Genomic DNA, 13,800 nt, shown 5'->3' with positions numbered 1-13,800 from the left:
CCAAAAAACACAATGCAGAAAAGTCTCTGAATTCCTATGCTCATCGCAGTAGCCAGAATATGGAAACAACCCAAGTACCTGAGAACATGTGTAATACATCTACACAATGGAATATTATGTATCTTTTAGGAAAAATGAAATAATGCAACTGCTTATACATAGACAGACAGACAGACAGACAGACAGACAGATAGATAGATAGATAGATAGATAGATAGATAGATAGATAGATAGATATGGAGAGTATTATGCTGAGCAAAGTGAGGCAGAGGGTCATGGGTAGATATAGAATAATCACACTATTTGAGGGATATTTAAAAAATAGACAGTAAAGTAATAATATCCAGAGACAATAGAGATGAGGGTCAGAAGGACCAGTCTATGGTGAGGGAGTGCAGTCAGGAACCACTATAACATTCAGAGTTGGAAATGATCCCTCTGGAAAAGAACTGGGTACTATTGAAAGGAGGATATGCATGATGCCCCTTCAGTATTCAGTGTTTACATGGGAATAAAGGGAATATTGACTGAGCAAGAGAGAGAGAGAAAGAGAAGTATTTGCCCCAGAGGCTGGCATGGGGGGTGTGGGGGGAGAGGGAAACGGGGACATTGTTGGTGAAAAATGTGCCCTGATGAAGATTGTTGTACATTGTATGACTAAACTCAATCATGAACAACTTTTTAACTGTGCAAAAAAAATGAACTGCATTATAAACAACCTTATAATGATGGTGTTTAAATACAGTATTTAAAAAAATAAAAACCATACTACCTACATTTTAAATAATAATGTGTTCATTCATTTATCCATTTATGTACACATATTTTTACTTGTAAAGATGTGGCAATAAAATATATAAAAGTGGGGCACGAGAGATAGCATAGAGGTATGGCATTTGCCTGGCATGCAGAAGGACGGCAGTTCTGAATCCCAGAATCCCATATGGTCCCCCGAACCTGCCAGAAACAATTTCTGAGTGTAGAGCCAGGAGTAACCCCTGAGCGCTGCTGGGTGTGACAAAAATAAAATTAAAATATATAAAAGTATTGTTATTCCTGAATGAGTCTTAGTAAATAAGAAAAATAATAGGAAATTCATTCATTCATTTTTAAAAGTTATTTTATACTTAATGCTTACTATATGTCAATTTTTGTTGGACACTAAAGATAATAAGCTCTGAACTATTATTACCACACAGGACAAATGCCTTTCATACCCAGATATATTCCTCAGATCAGTTACCTCTATCGAATTAAACTAATCTAATCAGAAATGTCCAGTACTGATATCACTTCTGTGTGATATTTCTAACTTTCTTTATAGAATTAGTTTCTCTGATGACAGTCTTGACATTTAAAGTAGGATTGCTATATAAAACTTCATTAAAAGTCGCTGAGAAAGTAGATCTTAAAAATATCACCACAAACCCAACTTAGACCCCAGGTGATTAGACACCAACTGTCCAGTCTTGAACCCTGGATCCCAGACATGGAAACGACATAGTTCTCCATAACAGCTCCAGGAACCAAATCCCCTCTGGGGCATCCTTAATACTGCTCTGACACCAACTTGTGCCACTTCTAAAATGATATACTGATGACGAGGAAATGGGAACAACTTGATCTAAGAGCCGGTTGTTCTACCTCACCAGCCAACGATAAGACAAAATCAGAAGACTTATTGAAAGGCCTGGCAGTCCAGAAACTGCTCCGACACGGAGAAATGAAAAGACGGTTACTCAGGCAAAAGCTCAAGTGGGATCTGAGTCTTTATTCTGGCCAGCCAGGGTGCATTGTGTATTCAAAACCAAACAGAGGCAATGGACCACGTGGCATTCTACGTTCGTTCTTATATACCCTAAGAAGGGGGAGGGAGAAGGGGCAGTGATGACTTCCTTAAGGGTGGAACGTCCGCCAAGGTAATACGAGTTATTGGTGGGGCAGGGTAGTGACGACTTCCTTAAGGGCCAGTGTTGGTGGGGGCGGGGTAATGACTTCCCTTTTCAATCCCCACTTCTTGTAGAAAGGCTTCTAATCCTAGAAGCCAGTGTGATAGGGGGCCCCAGTAGGGGTATTAGATAGGGGAGGATCCCACCCCATAAAGACCATAAGGAACCGTCTAATAGCTCCTTTCTTCTTTTGGCCAGCTCCTCTTGATGTGTCTGATTCAGTCCCGTACTTTTCCTGATTTGTTAGTATAAAAACAACATTTTTCTTGCAAGGCCACACAAAGCCCTTCTTTCTCTGCCAAGATTAAATCTAACCCTCACCTGTTTTGTAATACTACTTTAGCCACGGAGTTGAGCTGGTCCTGCAGATCATTATACCTTCTCCACTTCTGAAATTAACTTTTGCGAGAGTTTGTCATACCTGTCTATTGATATTGCTAGCCCTGCTCCCCCAGTCGCTAATCCACATGCTACCCCGAGCCCTACCAGTAGGGGCAGGAGCGCCACAGCTTGTCGAGACAGAGGAGCACCGCCTAAGAGATCTATGCTAGGCACAGGGATGGGCTCTGTCCCTGGGATGATGTCAATGTTGGGAAGTACTAATGCTGGGGCACAAATTCCAGTCCAGTTTTGGGGTAAAAGAGAGTAAGCCAAATCCCACCCCCCCACACACATATCCATACCTGTCCCAGAGGTAAGCACCCTGGGCGGGGGGGGGGGGCAGGTAGGACTTCTGAGCACTGAGCGGCTTCTACCTGACCCATGTCTACAGATTCGATGCCATTATGCTAATAGCAAACAGAAGATTCAAAGCTGAAAGGGACTACCTTACAACTAAAAGAAGCAAAGGTTAGATTACCTAGTCAGACAGGGACAGCCAGAGGCCAATTTTCCCCTGTCTTCATACAAAACCAACAATCAGCAGCTAAGAAGTTTATGTTTCTTCTAGGATGTTCTGAGTATTCGGATCTAACTTCTCAGCAGGCATCTGGGGTCAGAGGGAGGGATGCCGAGGCCACTTAGGGTCTCCACCTCCTTTGTAGCCAGTCTATGGCCTCCTTCTCTCTTTCCTGGTCTGTTGCCCTCCCCCCATCCGGAATGTGAATGGGCGCCTTTAGAGGCCAAAAGACCAAGTCTCCCACTTCGGCCATGCAACTCGCGGCTCCATAGGAGGACTTACGGCTATTAACTGTCCATTTCACCTCCCATGCTCCCCCGGTTAGTTTTGGTGAGCTTGGCCACCAGATATGCCTTGTTATTTTTGGTATACTCTCGATACTCCCTATAGCACCGGGAGTGAACTTGATTAAGCTCCATACATCCAGCGGGGCATTTTTCCCCCGAAGAGGGAGGCAAAGGCTGAGGTTTTGCTTTACACACCCATTCTGGTTCCCCCCCCCCCCCACACACACACACACATGGGAAGTAGTAGGGGACTGGAGGTAAGCAGTTCTAGTTCCACAGTCTACTGATCGAGTGTACAGAAGTCTACTGTTGAATTGATAGCCCCACCCCCTGCAGTCACAGGAGTTTCCATATAGTCTTTTAACCAGCTCATCCGGGTGTATGGCCTGATTGAGTCCTCCCTCAGCAAATGCCAGGAGAAGCATTGTCAGAGTCAGTGAGCACATCAGGGCTGAAGTGTGCCTGCCGGACCCGAATCTTGAGGGGATTCTCAGTGCACTCCACTTTCCACTCATCATGGTTGAGATCAGCAGGGGCAGGTTTTAGATGGGAGGCATGAACCCAGGAAGCAACGCCATCCACCTTAACAGCAGTCGGGGTGATCAGAAGGATGACATAAGGTCCTTTCCACCTTGGCTCTAGTGTCTGTGAGTGATGCCGTCTCACCAGGACCTGGTCTCCCAGCTTGAAGGGGTGAGGCACTGTCAGTTCTCCGGGTTCATATGCCTGTCTGAGTCCCTTCCAGATTTGGCATCATAGGGTAATGATGGCGACCAGGCTAGCTGCTAGGGGAGTGGAAGGGGGAAAGAAAACATCAAAAGGTTCAGAAAGCATACGCACTGGGGGGCGGGAGTGCCATATGGTTGCTGCTGTAGGAAGACTGGACTGTCTGGGCTGTCTGCCTTTTGTTCTGGACCTATGAGCTGACTCAGCTGGAGCTTCAGGGCTTTCTTCTTGTTCAGGCTGTGAATTTCACCACAAAGATAAGGAGGTTTCTGCGTTCTCTTCTTTAATCCTGCAACTTAAAAGGGCTGTTGGGGTAGAGAGAAAACAATAGAGCCCTAAACTTTAGTTGCCTTTCCTGCACTGGGTTAGACAGAGATGAAGAAATTTCATATTTAGTAATAATTTTCTTACCTTTAACATTACCAAGGGAAGCATACTTTTTGCTTCTTTCCTTATACTACCCATCTTTGTTAAATGTTAGGGTTGGTTTATTTTCACTACCTGCTTCAACCTCTGGGATAGATAGGCATAATGTTATCTTTAATTGTTAACTTGGCTTATTAATTCCTGTGGCCTTTCTTTTCCCCTTATTTTCCTCATAGTTTTTTTCTGGTGACCATTTTTCTCCATGTTTTTTCCTAGAGATGTCATCACCCTATAAGTCATTAAAGGGAACGTGGTTGAAGATCAATTTTCTGTAGCTTTCAGGCTGGAATGGGACTGTAGTCTCAATCTCTAGATAGGTTGAAATCTCATATTTCCCTAAAGGAGCAGTTAACTGGTTCACTTTTGCAGTTTTTTTTTTTTTTTTTTTGGTTTTTGGGTCACACCTGGCAGTGCTCAGGGGTTATTCCTGGCTCCAGGCTCAGAAATTGCTCCTGGCAAGCACGGGGGACCATATGGGATGCAGGGATTCGAACTGATGACCTCTTGCATGAAAGGCAAATGCCTTACCTCCATGCTATCTCTCCGGCCCCACTTTTGCAGTCTTAACACTTGAAAAGGATCAGATCAATTAGACAGGGGAATATTACTTAACCCAATCAGGCCTTGGAGCAGTAAATAGTACAACTTGAATGGCACAGCTGTCCTTATTATCTGTAATGATAGCACAAATTAAACAACAGGATACAAAGCAGTATAGCATTATCAATAAACACAGTTCTGAGTTACTTTAGCCAGACTAAGGTTTGCATTTACAGTTTATAATTTGGTTCAGTACAACTAGTAAGAACATTTTCACATAAGTTACTTCAAAGAAGTGGGTTTTAAGTTAGGCCCACTAGAATTTTAATTAGCTACAAAAATAGTTTTTCTCTCCACCTATACCTTGTACCTTACCAGGTATTTGAATAACTTGGCTTTTTCCTTTGCACATATACAGCACTGTTGGAGAAATCTCCATCTGGGGTACCCACATTACTTACAAAGTTTTTCTAAGGATAGGCTGTAGACACAGCAGGTTTATCACGTCACAGTCACTCAGGTTTGGCTGATGAGTTGATCAGTTCAGCATGAGGATCTTGTGGCTGGCCATGGGCATCTCACCCTCTGTAGGAATTTTTAGAGGTGATTTGTCTGTTCCACTCCTCTTCAGGTTTGGAAGAGATTGACCTCGAATCCTCTTTTTCTTGAGATTGAGGGTGGAGGATGAGAGCAAGGCCCATAGGCTGTGGTCAGTTAGTGCTGCTCCAGAATCTTCTAGGAAATCTTCAATTTCCTTACTCAGGCCATTCATCTTGGTATCTTTCCCATCTTTACAGCCAAATGCTTAAGGGTGCCTGCTTGTCACACCACCTCAACTCCAATTATTTCACTGAAAGAGGGCTTTGGGGTCCCCTCACTAATTTTAGGATTTTCTTTCTGCATGGGGATCACTCCTCATGCAGCGAGGAAAGCCATCTGCTTGTATCTTGTGCAAAGCAACATGATGCCATGACATAAAATGGAACTTAAAGGTTCTAGGAGAAGAGAAAAAGCAAATATTACTTAAATTTGCACAGAAAATTCTAGAATATTTTTTACAACGAAATCTTTCATATTTTTTAATCCTTAAAACCATGACCATTTTTACAAAGCCTCTTGTGATACAAATATTAATGTTCTTGGTAGCGAATAATGAAAAATTGTAAAATAATATTTTAATCATGCTTAACTCTACATATAGAAGTTTACTTAGTATTTTGGCATCGGTGTACAGGCAGAAGACACCAGCAATTCATGTTACACAAATTAATTCTGAAAACCAGAAAGAATGAATGCTCACTACTTCTGGCAGAACATGCTTAAAAACATTTACACTTCTTTTATATTAACCTAAAGGCATATCAATAATAATCATTTAGTTTGATTATACAGATTTTTCCTAGTACACATTTTTTTTTTTTTTTGGTTTTTGGGCCACACCCATTTGACGCTCAGGGGTTACTCCTGGCTATACGCTCAGAAATTGCCCCTGGCTTGGGGGGGACTATATGGGACGCCGGGGGATTGAACCGCTGTCCGTCCTATGGTAGCGCTTGCAAGGCAGACACCTTACCTCTAGCGCCACCTTCCCGGCCCCTAGTACACATTTTTAATCCCTTTTGCACATCCTTAAACTTTTTGTATTTAGCCACTTTCCTTTCTGCATGCAAGACAAATGCCCTACCTTCCGGCTCCTTCTTCTCTTCTCTTTTTTTTTTTTTTTAACTTCTCCCCTCATCCTGTGGGAGTGGTTTTGCTGCTAAAAACTGCCATGTGCACTAAACTCAGACTAGAACTTAGCATTAGGGCCCTAGGAACAGAGCTTTAAATGGTCTGCTGCCAGTTTAGAATTACTTTGCTGAATATTTTTGCACCTAGCAGGATCAGATTTTATTGATTCCTTTTTCTTTAGGTATTCACAACCTAGTACCATCAAGATTTTCACATTAATCCACCTTAAAATCCACCATTAAGTTTGGTGAGATAAATTTGACATGGAATTGAGATACTGTAACAATAATATGCATTCACAAAGTTAACAATATTGTTTAAAAAGCCACCACAATAATCTGCAACTTTTTTTTCCAATTGTTCATTTTAAGAAACCTTTAAGTTAGAAATTTAAATGCTCAAAAATATTTTTCCTGACTTCCAAACCATTTGCTAAATTTTTCTTTGATATATAAAAGACCCACTGGGATTACTTTGCCTACACCCTCATTTCCCAGCCAGGTGAGTCCAGGAGGACAATAGCCATTTCTCTGGGGGCTCAGTGAATTCCTTCAGGCTAGAGAGTTAAAAAGCACTTTTTTTCTTCAGCTAAAAAAAAAAAGTGGCCAGTTAGCCCTGTTTCTTTCTGGCCTTAACACATGGCAGGAAAGTTGGGTGATTGCAAAGTCCAGAAATTCTCCAGGGAAAATTTATCCCCGATGGCCATTGAGAAATTTGGGGTTTGCAATCTCCGACACCCTCTGCCATGTCCCTAGAATAACAAAGCTGACTTAACACACAATTTCTGACCTGAGGAGAGGTGGCCCCTAGAGTTTCTTTCCATGGTCAGACCAAAGAAAACATAGAACACAAAGAACCACAGACAAAAAACAGACAGACAGTGGCGCCACACTGGAACAACCCTAACGAATGCATTCAAGTAATTTCTGCCCATTGTTCTAGTGTCAGAGTAAGTGGGGTGGATTGACTTTGCCTCATTCTAGGAATTTTGAAATTTTCTATCACAGTGGCTAATACAGCAAATCACTACGAGGAAAAATATTCCAGAGCCTATGACAATATGAAGGGCAAGCAACCCAATAAAAGTATCAAAATTTTCTGGCTGAGAAGTGCAATTTGAAATACAACCATAGAAGAAGAAAATGGGAAGAAATCAAACTTGTAGAATCACCACAAAGGCGGACAGACAAAGGAGGCAGTTAGAGAGGAATGAAAGGAACATTCAGAGGCACAACTGTAAAATTCACAGATTAATTCTCGACTGTAAATACCAACAATAAATCCAAGACAGACAGCAATGCCAATAACAACCAAGCTTGTTGAGCTCCACAAATCACAGGCAGACAACCTCTCCCAGCAGCCCAGGAACGTCTTCCCACTGCTTTTAACAATCTCCTGGGACACCTCCAGGGTCGTGACCTATAGCACCAGAGCTCATCAGCTCGCTACTACTCAGATTCCTCATCGAGTAGGGGACTCGAACCCTCAGTCATAAAGTCTGCTAGTACTCAGATTCCACATCGAGTAGGGAACTCTTAATTCCACCCAGAATCCACGTTGAGTGGAGACTCTCAAGCCCTCGATCACACAACCATTTCCCTATTTCTATTTCCAACACACATCAAATTACAACCAACAACACAGAAAACACTGCTTAGAACCCACCGAGTAGTCTGTTCACCACCCAGCTCTGGACAGATCAAGGACTCCTGGCTGGCTTGCCAATGAAAGGTGCGGCAGTTCAGAAACTGCTCTAATACTGAGAAATGAAAAGACGGTTACTCAGGCAAAAGCTCAAGTGGGGTCTGAGTCTTTATTCTGGCCGGCCAGGGTGCATTGCATATTCAAAACCGAACAGAGGCAAAGGACCACGTGGCGTTAGAAGAGGGAGGGAGAATGGGCAGTGACAACTTCCTTAAGGGCGGGACATTCACCAATGTTGGTGGGGGTGGGGTAATGACTTCCCTTTTCATCATCACCCTTCGATCTGTGCAAAAGCCAAGATCACTATCTACAGATGACTGGCTGTTACAACCATGACTGGGCAGTACATATCCTGGGACCAATAAAGAAGCCCTAGTCTAGGTTTTGGTCTACATCTGTACATCTACCAAGATCTCTAATTCCGAAGGTCTGACGGAATGCGTCTTCTGGAAACATAACCAAAGACCCTATCCCAGGCTCCATCCTAGGATCAGCACAATGACCAAGACCACCAACTACAGAAGACGAATTAAAACGACACTGAAGGAACAGAACTTATAGAACCACAAAGAAAGACTGCATCTTAAGTTCCATTCCTTGACCTGTAAGATACCAAAATCTTTAGATACATAGGTCTGATTTTATCACCCATGACGAAGCAGAAGTCTTCCATACACCACAAAAGCACTGAGGAGAGAAGAGGGGAGAGTAAATGAACATGCAAGGAGTCTATAGTTAATCCCATGACAGTATACTCCAAGGGTGGAGAAACCCTGTATCTCTTAGGCCAAGGGAATTCCCTTTCTAATATCCCCAACATTTACTGTGCCTATGTAGGAAACAAAAAGCACAAATTAATCTTTTCATTTATTTATCTATTTATTTATTTATTTATGTATTGACTTCTTTTTTTCGATGTGGATATTGAAGTTGTCTCCAATTTTTTTCTCTCTTTTTTTCCCCTCATTTTTGCTCTCTGTCATGTTTTTATTTGTGGCTATTATGTGGTGCTTGTCTTTATTGCTGTAGTGCTCACTGGATATTTTATTTGATATTTCTTTTTGCATTGTTGTGGTGTCTCAATTTCTTTTTCCCTTCCCTCTCTCAAACTGAGGTGGAGAGCCTCTAGAACAGGGGTCTCAAACTCGTGGCCCGCGGGCCATTTGCAGCCCTCCATACAACATTTTGTGGCCCACAGCCGGCCTTCAAATATCGCAGTATTCGCGATTATTTGCCTACCAAATAATTGCAATAAAAATTGCATTAGTAAGAAAAAAATCGCATTGAACATTTGCATATTCCGAGCAGTTCCGTTCGGGGTATGCAAATGTTTAATGCGATTTTTTTTCTAATGATATTTTTATTGCGAATATTTGGTAAGCAAAATCCCTTATGCGGCCCTGCCTCACCCCGACTTTGCCTCCTGCAGCCCCCAGGTAAATTGAGTTTGATACTCCTGCTCTAGAAGAACTCCGCCCATTTTTGGATTATTTGAGTTTTACCCCATTTTTCAACCAAAACCACATAACTTGAACTATCTAATTCTGCCTCTCAAGTAGAGGGGGAAACAATGGAGGGTACCAAGACCAAACAGTTGTATGATCACTAAGTAGTAAGCTAGCCACAGAGAGGACCACTCATTCTAGAGGCCCAGGGTGAGGGTGGGGAATATAGGATGCAGGATGGGAAAGGGGGTGGAGGGAGGACAGGTTTGGTGACGGGAATTTCCTTATTCAATGTTAATATGTACCTAAAATATTACTGTAAAGGATATGTAAGCCAGTATGATCAAAATAAAAATTATATATTTATAAAAAAATATCACCACAAGAAACATTTTGGAATTATAAGTGTTAACTATAAAACTTGTAGTGGTTATGATTTTGCCACATTCCTAAATTGTTATGTCAATTATACCTTGATAAAAAATTATTACTTTTAGTTATTAAAAATTTTTAAATTGGGACCGGAGAAATAGCATGGAGGTAAGGCGTTTGCCTTGCATGCAGAAAGTCAGTGGTTCGAATCCTGGCATCCTATATGGTCCCCTGAGCCTGCCAGGAGCGATTTCTGAGCATAGAATCAGGAGTAACCCCTGAGTGCTGCTGGATGTGACAAAAACCAAAAAAAAAAAAAAAAAAAAGTTTTTTAAATTCTAAGTTTGCATCAGCAACTCATAGATTAAAATTGTTAAAATACTAAAAAGTACTCACTGAAAATATTTAAATGTTATTAGCCTTTAAAATAATTACAAAAGATATTATGGATTTTAAGGCACTTTGTTTACATGCATCTGACTGTTTTGATTCCTGGTGGACCACATGAGCTGTGCCAAGAGTAACTCCTACAAACAGCCATGTGTAGCTGTTTGTAGAACACACACCAGGTGTGTTCTTCTCAAAATATAAAAACATAAATATGTACAGACTAAAACAGAAATGTATAAGATGAAAGCTAACATTATTTTAAATTATTTTGTAGAAGTTTCCTCAGTGTTCCTTGGGGTGAGAGCAGGTGTGGGTCTGATGCTTAGGTCCACCAAAATGGTACTGTTTGATGATGTCAGGACCATCAAAGTCATAACTGGTGGGTGTTCAGGGGATTCTGTAATGCTTGGAGTCTAGCTAAGGAGCTCTTACATGCAATGACAGCATGCATCCCCCCAAACATGTTTTGGGCCACAACTGGCAGCACTCAGGGCTTATTCCTGACTTTGCATTCAGTAATGACTTCTGGCAAGCTTGGAGGACCATATGGCATGCTGGGGATTGAACCTGGGTCAGCCATAAGCAAGCAAACATCCTGCCCTCTATGCTATCACTCCAGCAATGCACTCCCCTTTTGGAGCCATCTCTCTATGTCCCAAATTAATCTTCATAACACAAAAGATTATCAGCTTTAATAACTTATAAATTCTGTTTAAATGTTTGTTTTTTTCCCAATAAATAGGATATGGCATTTGTTGTCTTTTCTCTTGCATTTTGCATTTACTGACATTTAGAAATTTTAAAACAGTCATACACTGGTATAATCTTCAAAATGTAATTTACTAGTATTTAGTAAATTGATAAAATTTCAAATCTCTGTAGCTGTTCTTTGTAAATGATGCTGGGAAGTCAGAGTCTAGGATCTAGTAGTCACGGGTGAGGTTGGTCCCAGGTGAGTAGAGTACTCAACAAGCTTCTACAAGCCACTTCAGGAGAGTAATTCAGTTTATTTTAGATGTGAAAGAGATATTTAGGGAATACTAGGGTGTGGACTCTGTGTGAGCCAATCAGGTAGGATGTGAGAGGGATTAAAACAGGGTACGTGCTTCTGTATTTAGGGAAAACAGGGAAAGGGAATTAGGGAAAGCAGGGTGTGTGCTCTGTGTGTTAAAATAGGGTGTGTGCCTAAAGGTGATTTGCTACAGTTACTAGCCATATATCCTACTGACTTTATTTTTCCCCCTACAGGTAGTGAGGCATTTTAAAAAATAAAGCTTATCTGCAATATTACTTGAAGTAAAAAAAAAAAAGGAACAAAAGGAAACAAAGATTAGCCACAATGACACATGATATATGGTACAGCCATGCAATCCATAAGACATCTAAGAAAAGGGCTAAGAATGGCCAGAAAGATAGCACAGTGGTAGGGTGTTTGCCTTGCATGCTTCCAACCCCAGACAGACCCCGGTTCGATTCCACTTTTCCCATATGGTCTCTTGAGCCTGCCAGGAGCGATTTCTGACTGCAGAACCAGGATTAACCCCTAAGCATCACTGGGTGTGATCCCTTCCCCCCAAAAAAGAAAAATAAGAAGAAAAAAGAAATAGAAAGGGGCTAAGAAGAATACAGCAAGAACGAGTAGAAAGAAACTATTCTAAAAATTTACTTTGTTTTTTACACCAAATTAGTTTTGCTACTTAAAATACTTTTACCACTCTTCTGGACCTCATATCATTTTACAGCCCTTACTATGCCATATAATGAAGAGATAATCATAAAGCAGAAATTGTTGTCAAGGAAACTACTTCTGAACCTATCACATTTCATTTCTTCCCCCACAACTAACATGATCCTTGTTCATATTGAAGATGAAGAATCATTGGGGGGAAAATTGCACTGCTTGTAAGGTTAGAACTTAGATAAATATGTCTTAGAATTTTTCATGTTTAAAATATTGAGAATAGGGCTGGAGCAGTGGCATAAGTGGTAAGGTGTCTCCCTTGCATGCACTAGCCTAGGACTAACAGCGTTTCAATCCCCTAGCATCTCATTTTGCATTTACTATTATATATATAATATATATATATTATATATATATACCAATAGATGTATGTTTATATATGTATAGAGAGAGAGAAAGAGAGACTATATTATTTCTGGGAAACTTTCTTTTCTAGAAGACATATGTACAGAAAATGGATGTTCTTCCTCTTGGTTTCTCACCGAACGACCAGTAAAATAAGTTCATATGCAGTTTCTGTGTATATCCTGGCTTAAGTTTGCATGTCACTTTTACATTTTCTTGCTCGAATACATTTCTTCTTTTACATGAAATAGAAACCCGTAGGATATTATATGATACTGTGTATGCAAATTTGATTAGTTCTACTTTTGTTGCCTTTGGCCATCATTTAATTAATTTGGATATTGCTTTTATTTAATGTTAACTAATTTTGTAGTAGTAGAAAATGTTAAATGTCACCATTGAAAAGATGTTTTTGCAAACCTTGTCTCTTGAACAAAATCTAAAATGGTGGGGCCGGCATGGTGGCGCTAGACATAAGGTGTCTACCTTGCCAGTGCTAGCCTAGGACGGACCGTGATTTTATCCCCCAGCGTCCCCTATGGTCCCCCAAGCCAGGAGTGACTTCTGAGCGCATAGCTAGGAGTAACCCCTGAGTGTTACCCGGTATGGCCCCCAAAAAAAAACAAAACAAAACAAAAAATCTAAAATGGTTCTTAAAGTTGCAAATGTCCCCATATCGTTGTTTTGTATGCCTCACCTTACCTTGTGTCCCTCTGTCCTTTGCCTTGATTCAGTGGCATAGAGACATCTCTGACTTACTCCATATGTCCAGCAGCAATGCATGAACAGTTGTATTAAGACTCAAGATGCTCAGGAAATAATTTGTTGCTCAGGGGCACATATAGTTCTTGTTCTGGAACCAAGTTCAAGCACCAGATGGACAGTAGACTGAGCATGGTGAAGCCCTGAAGGGATGGCCTTGGTCAATCCAGTCAGGGCAAGACCCGAGAATGTGTTGTGTCTTGGAATCATCTGCTCTGGTTGTTTGAGAATCTTCCTTGAAAATTGCTTGAGAGAATAAACTCATTCAGTAATGTCTTCATATGCAGTTTTCTTACCTTTGCTATTATCCTCTGGAAATTTATGAAAGCATTCAGAACGTTTCTTTTTTTTTAGACTTTATTTATTGATTGATTCATTGGTGAATTGATTGGATTCTGGGCCACATCCAGCAGAGCTCAGGGGTCACTTCTGGCTCTGCACTCAGAAATCTTCCCTGGTAGGCTGGGGAACCATATGGGATGCC

At 41.2% G+C, this 13,800-nt stretch overlaps 1 protein-coding gene across 1 annotated transcript in view; it reads left to right on the top strand.

Moving 5' to 3' along the window:
* Positions 1-13,800, top strand: part of CERS6 (ceramide synthase 6) — a 331,923-nt gene that overhangs the window by 81,772 nt on the left and 236,351 nt on the right. The window lies entirely within an intron of this gene.

Source organism: Suncus etruscus, chromosome 5 (assembly GCF_024139225.1).
Source record: "Suncus etruscus isolate mSunEtr1 chromosome 5, mSunEtr1.pri.cur, whole genome shotgun sequence".
NCBI classification, from domain to species: Eukaryota; Metazoa; Chordata; class Mammalia; order Eulipotyphla; family Soricidae; genus Suncus; species Suncus etruscus.
Note: the sequence above shows the minus strand (reverse complement) of the source record. Positions and strands in the feature narration are given on the sequence as shown.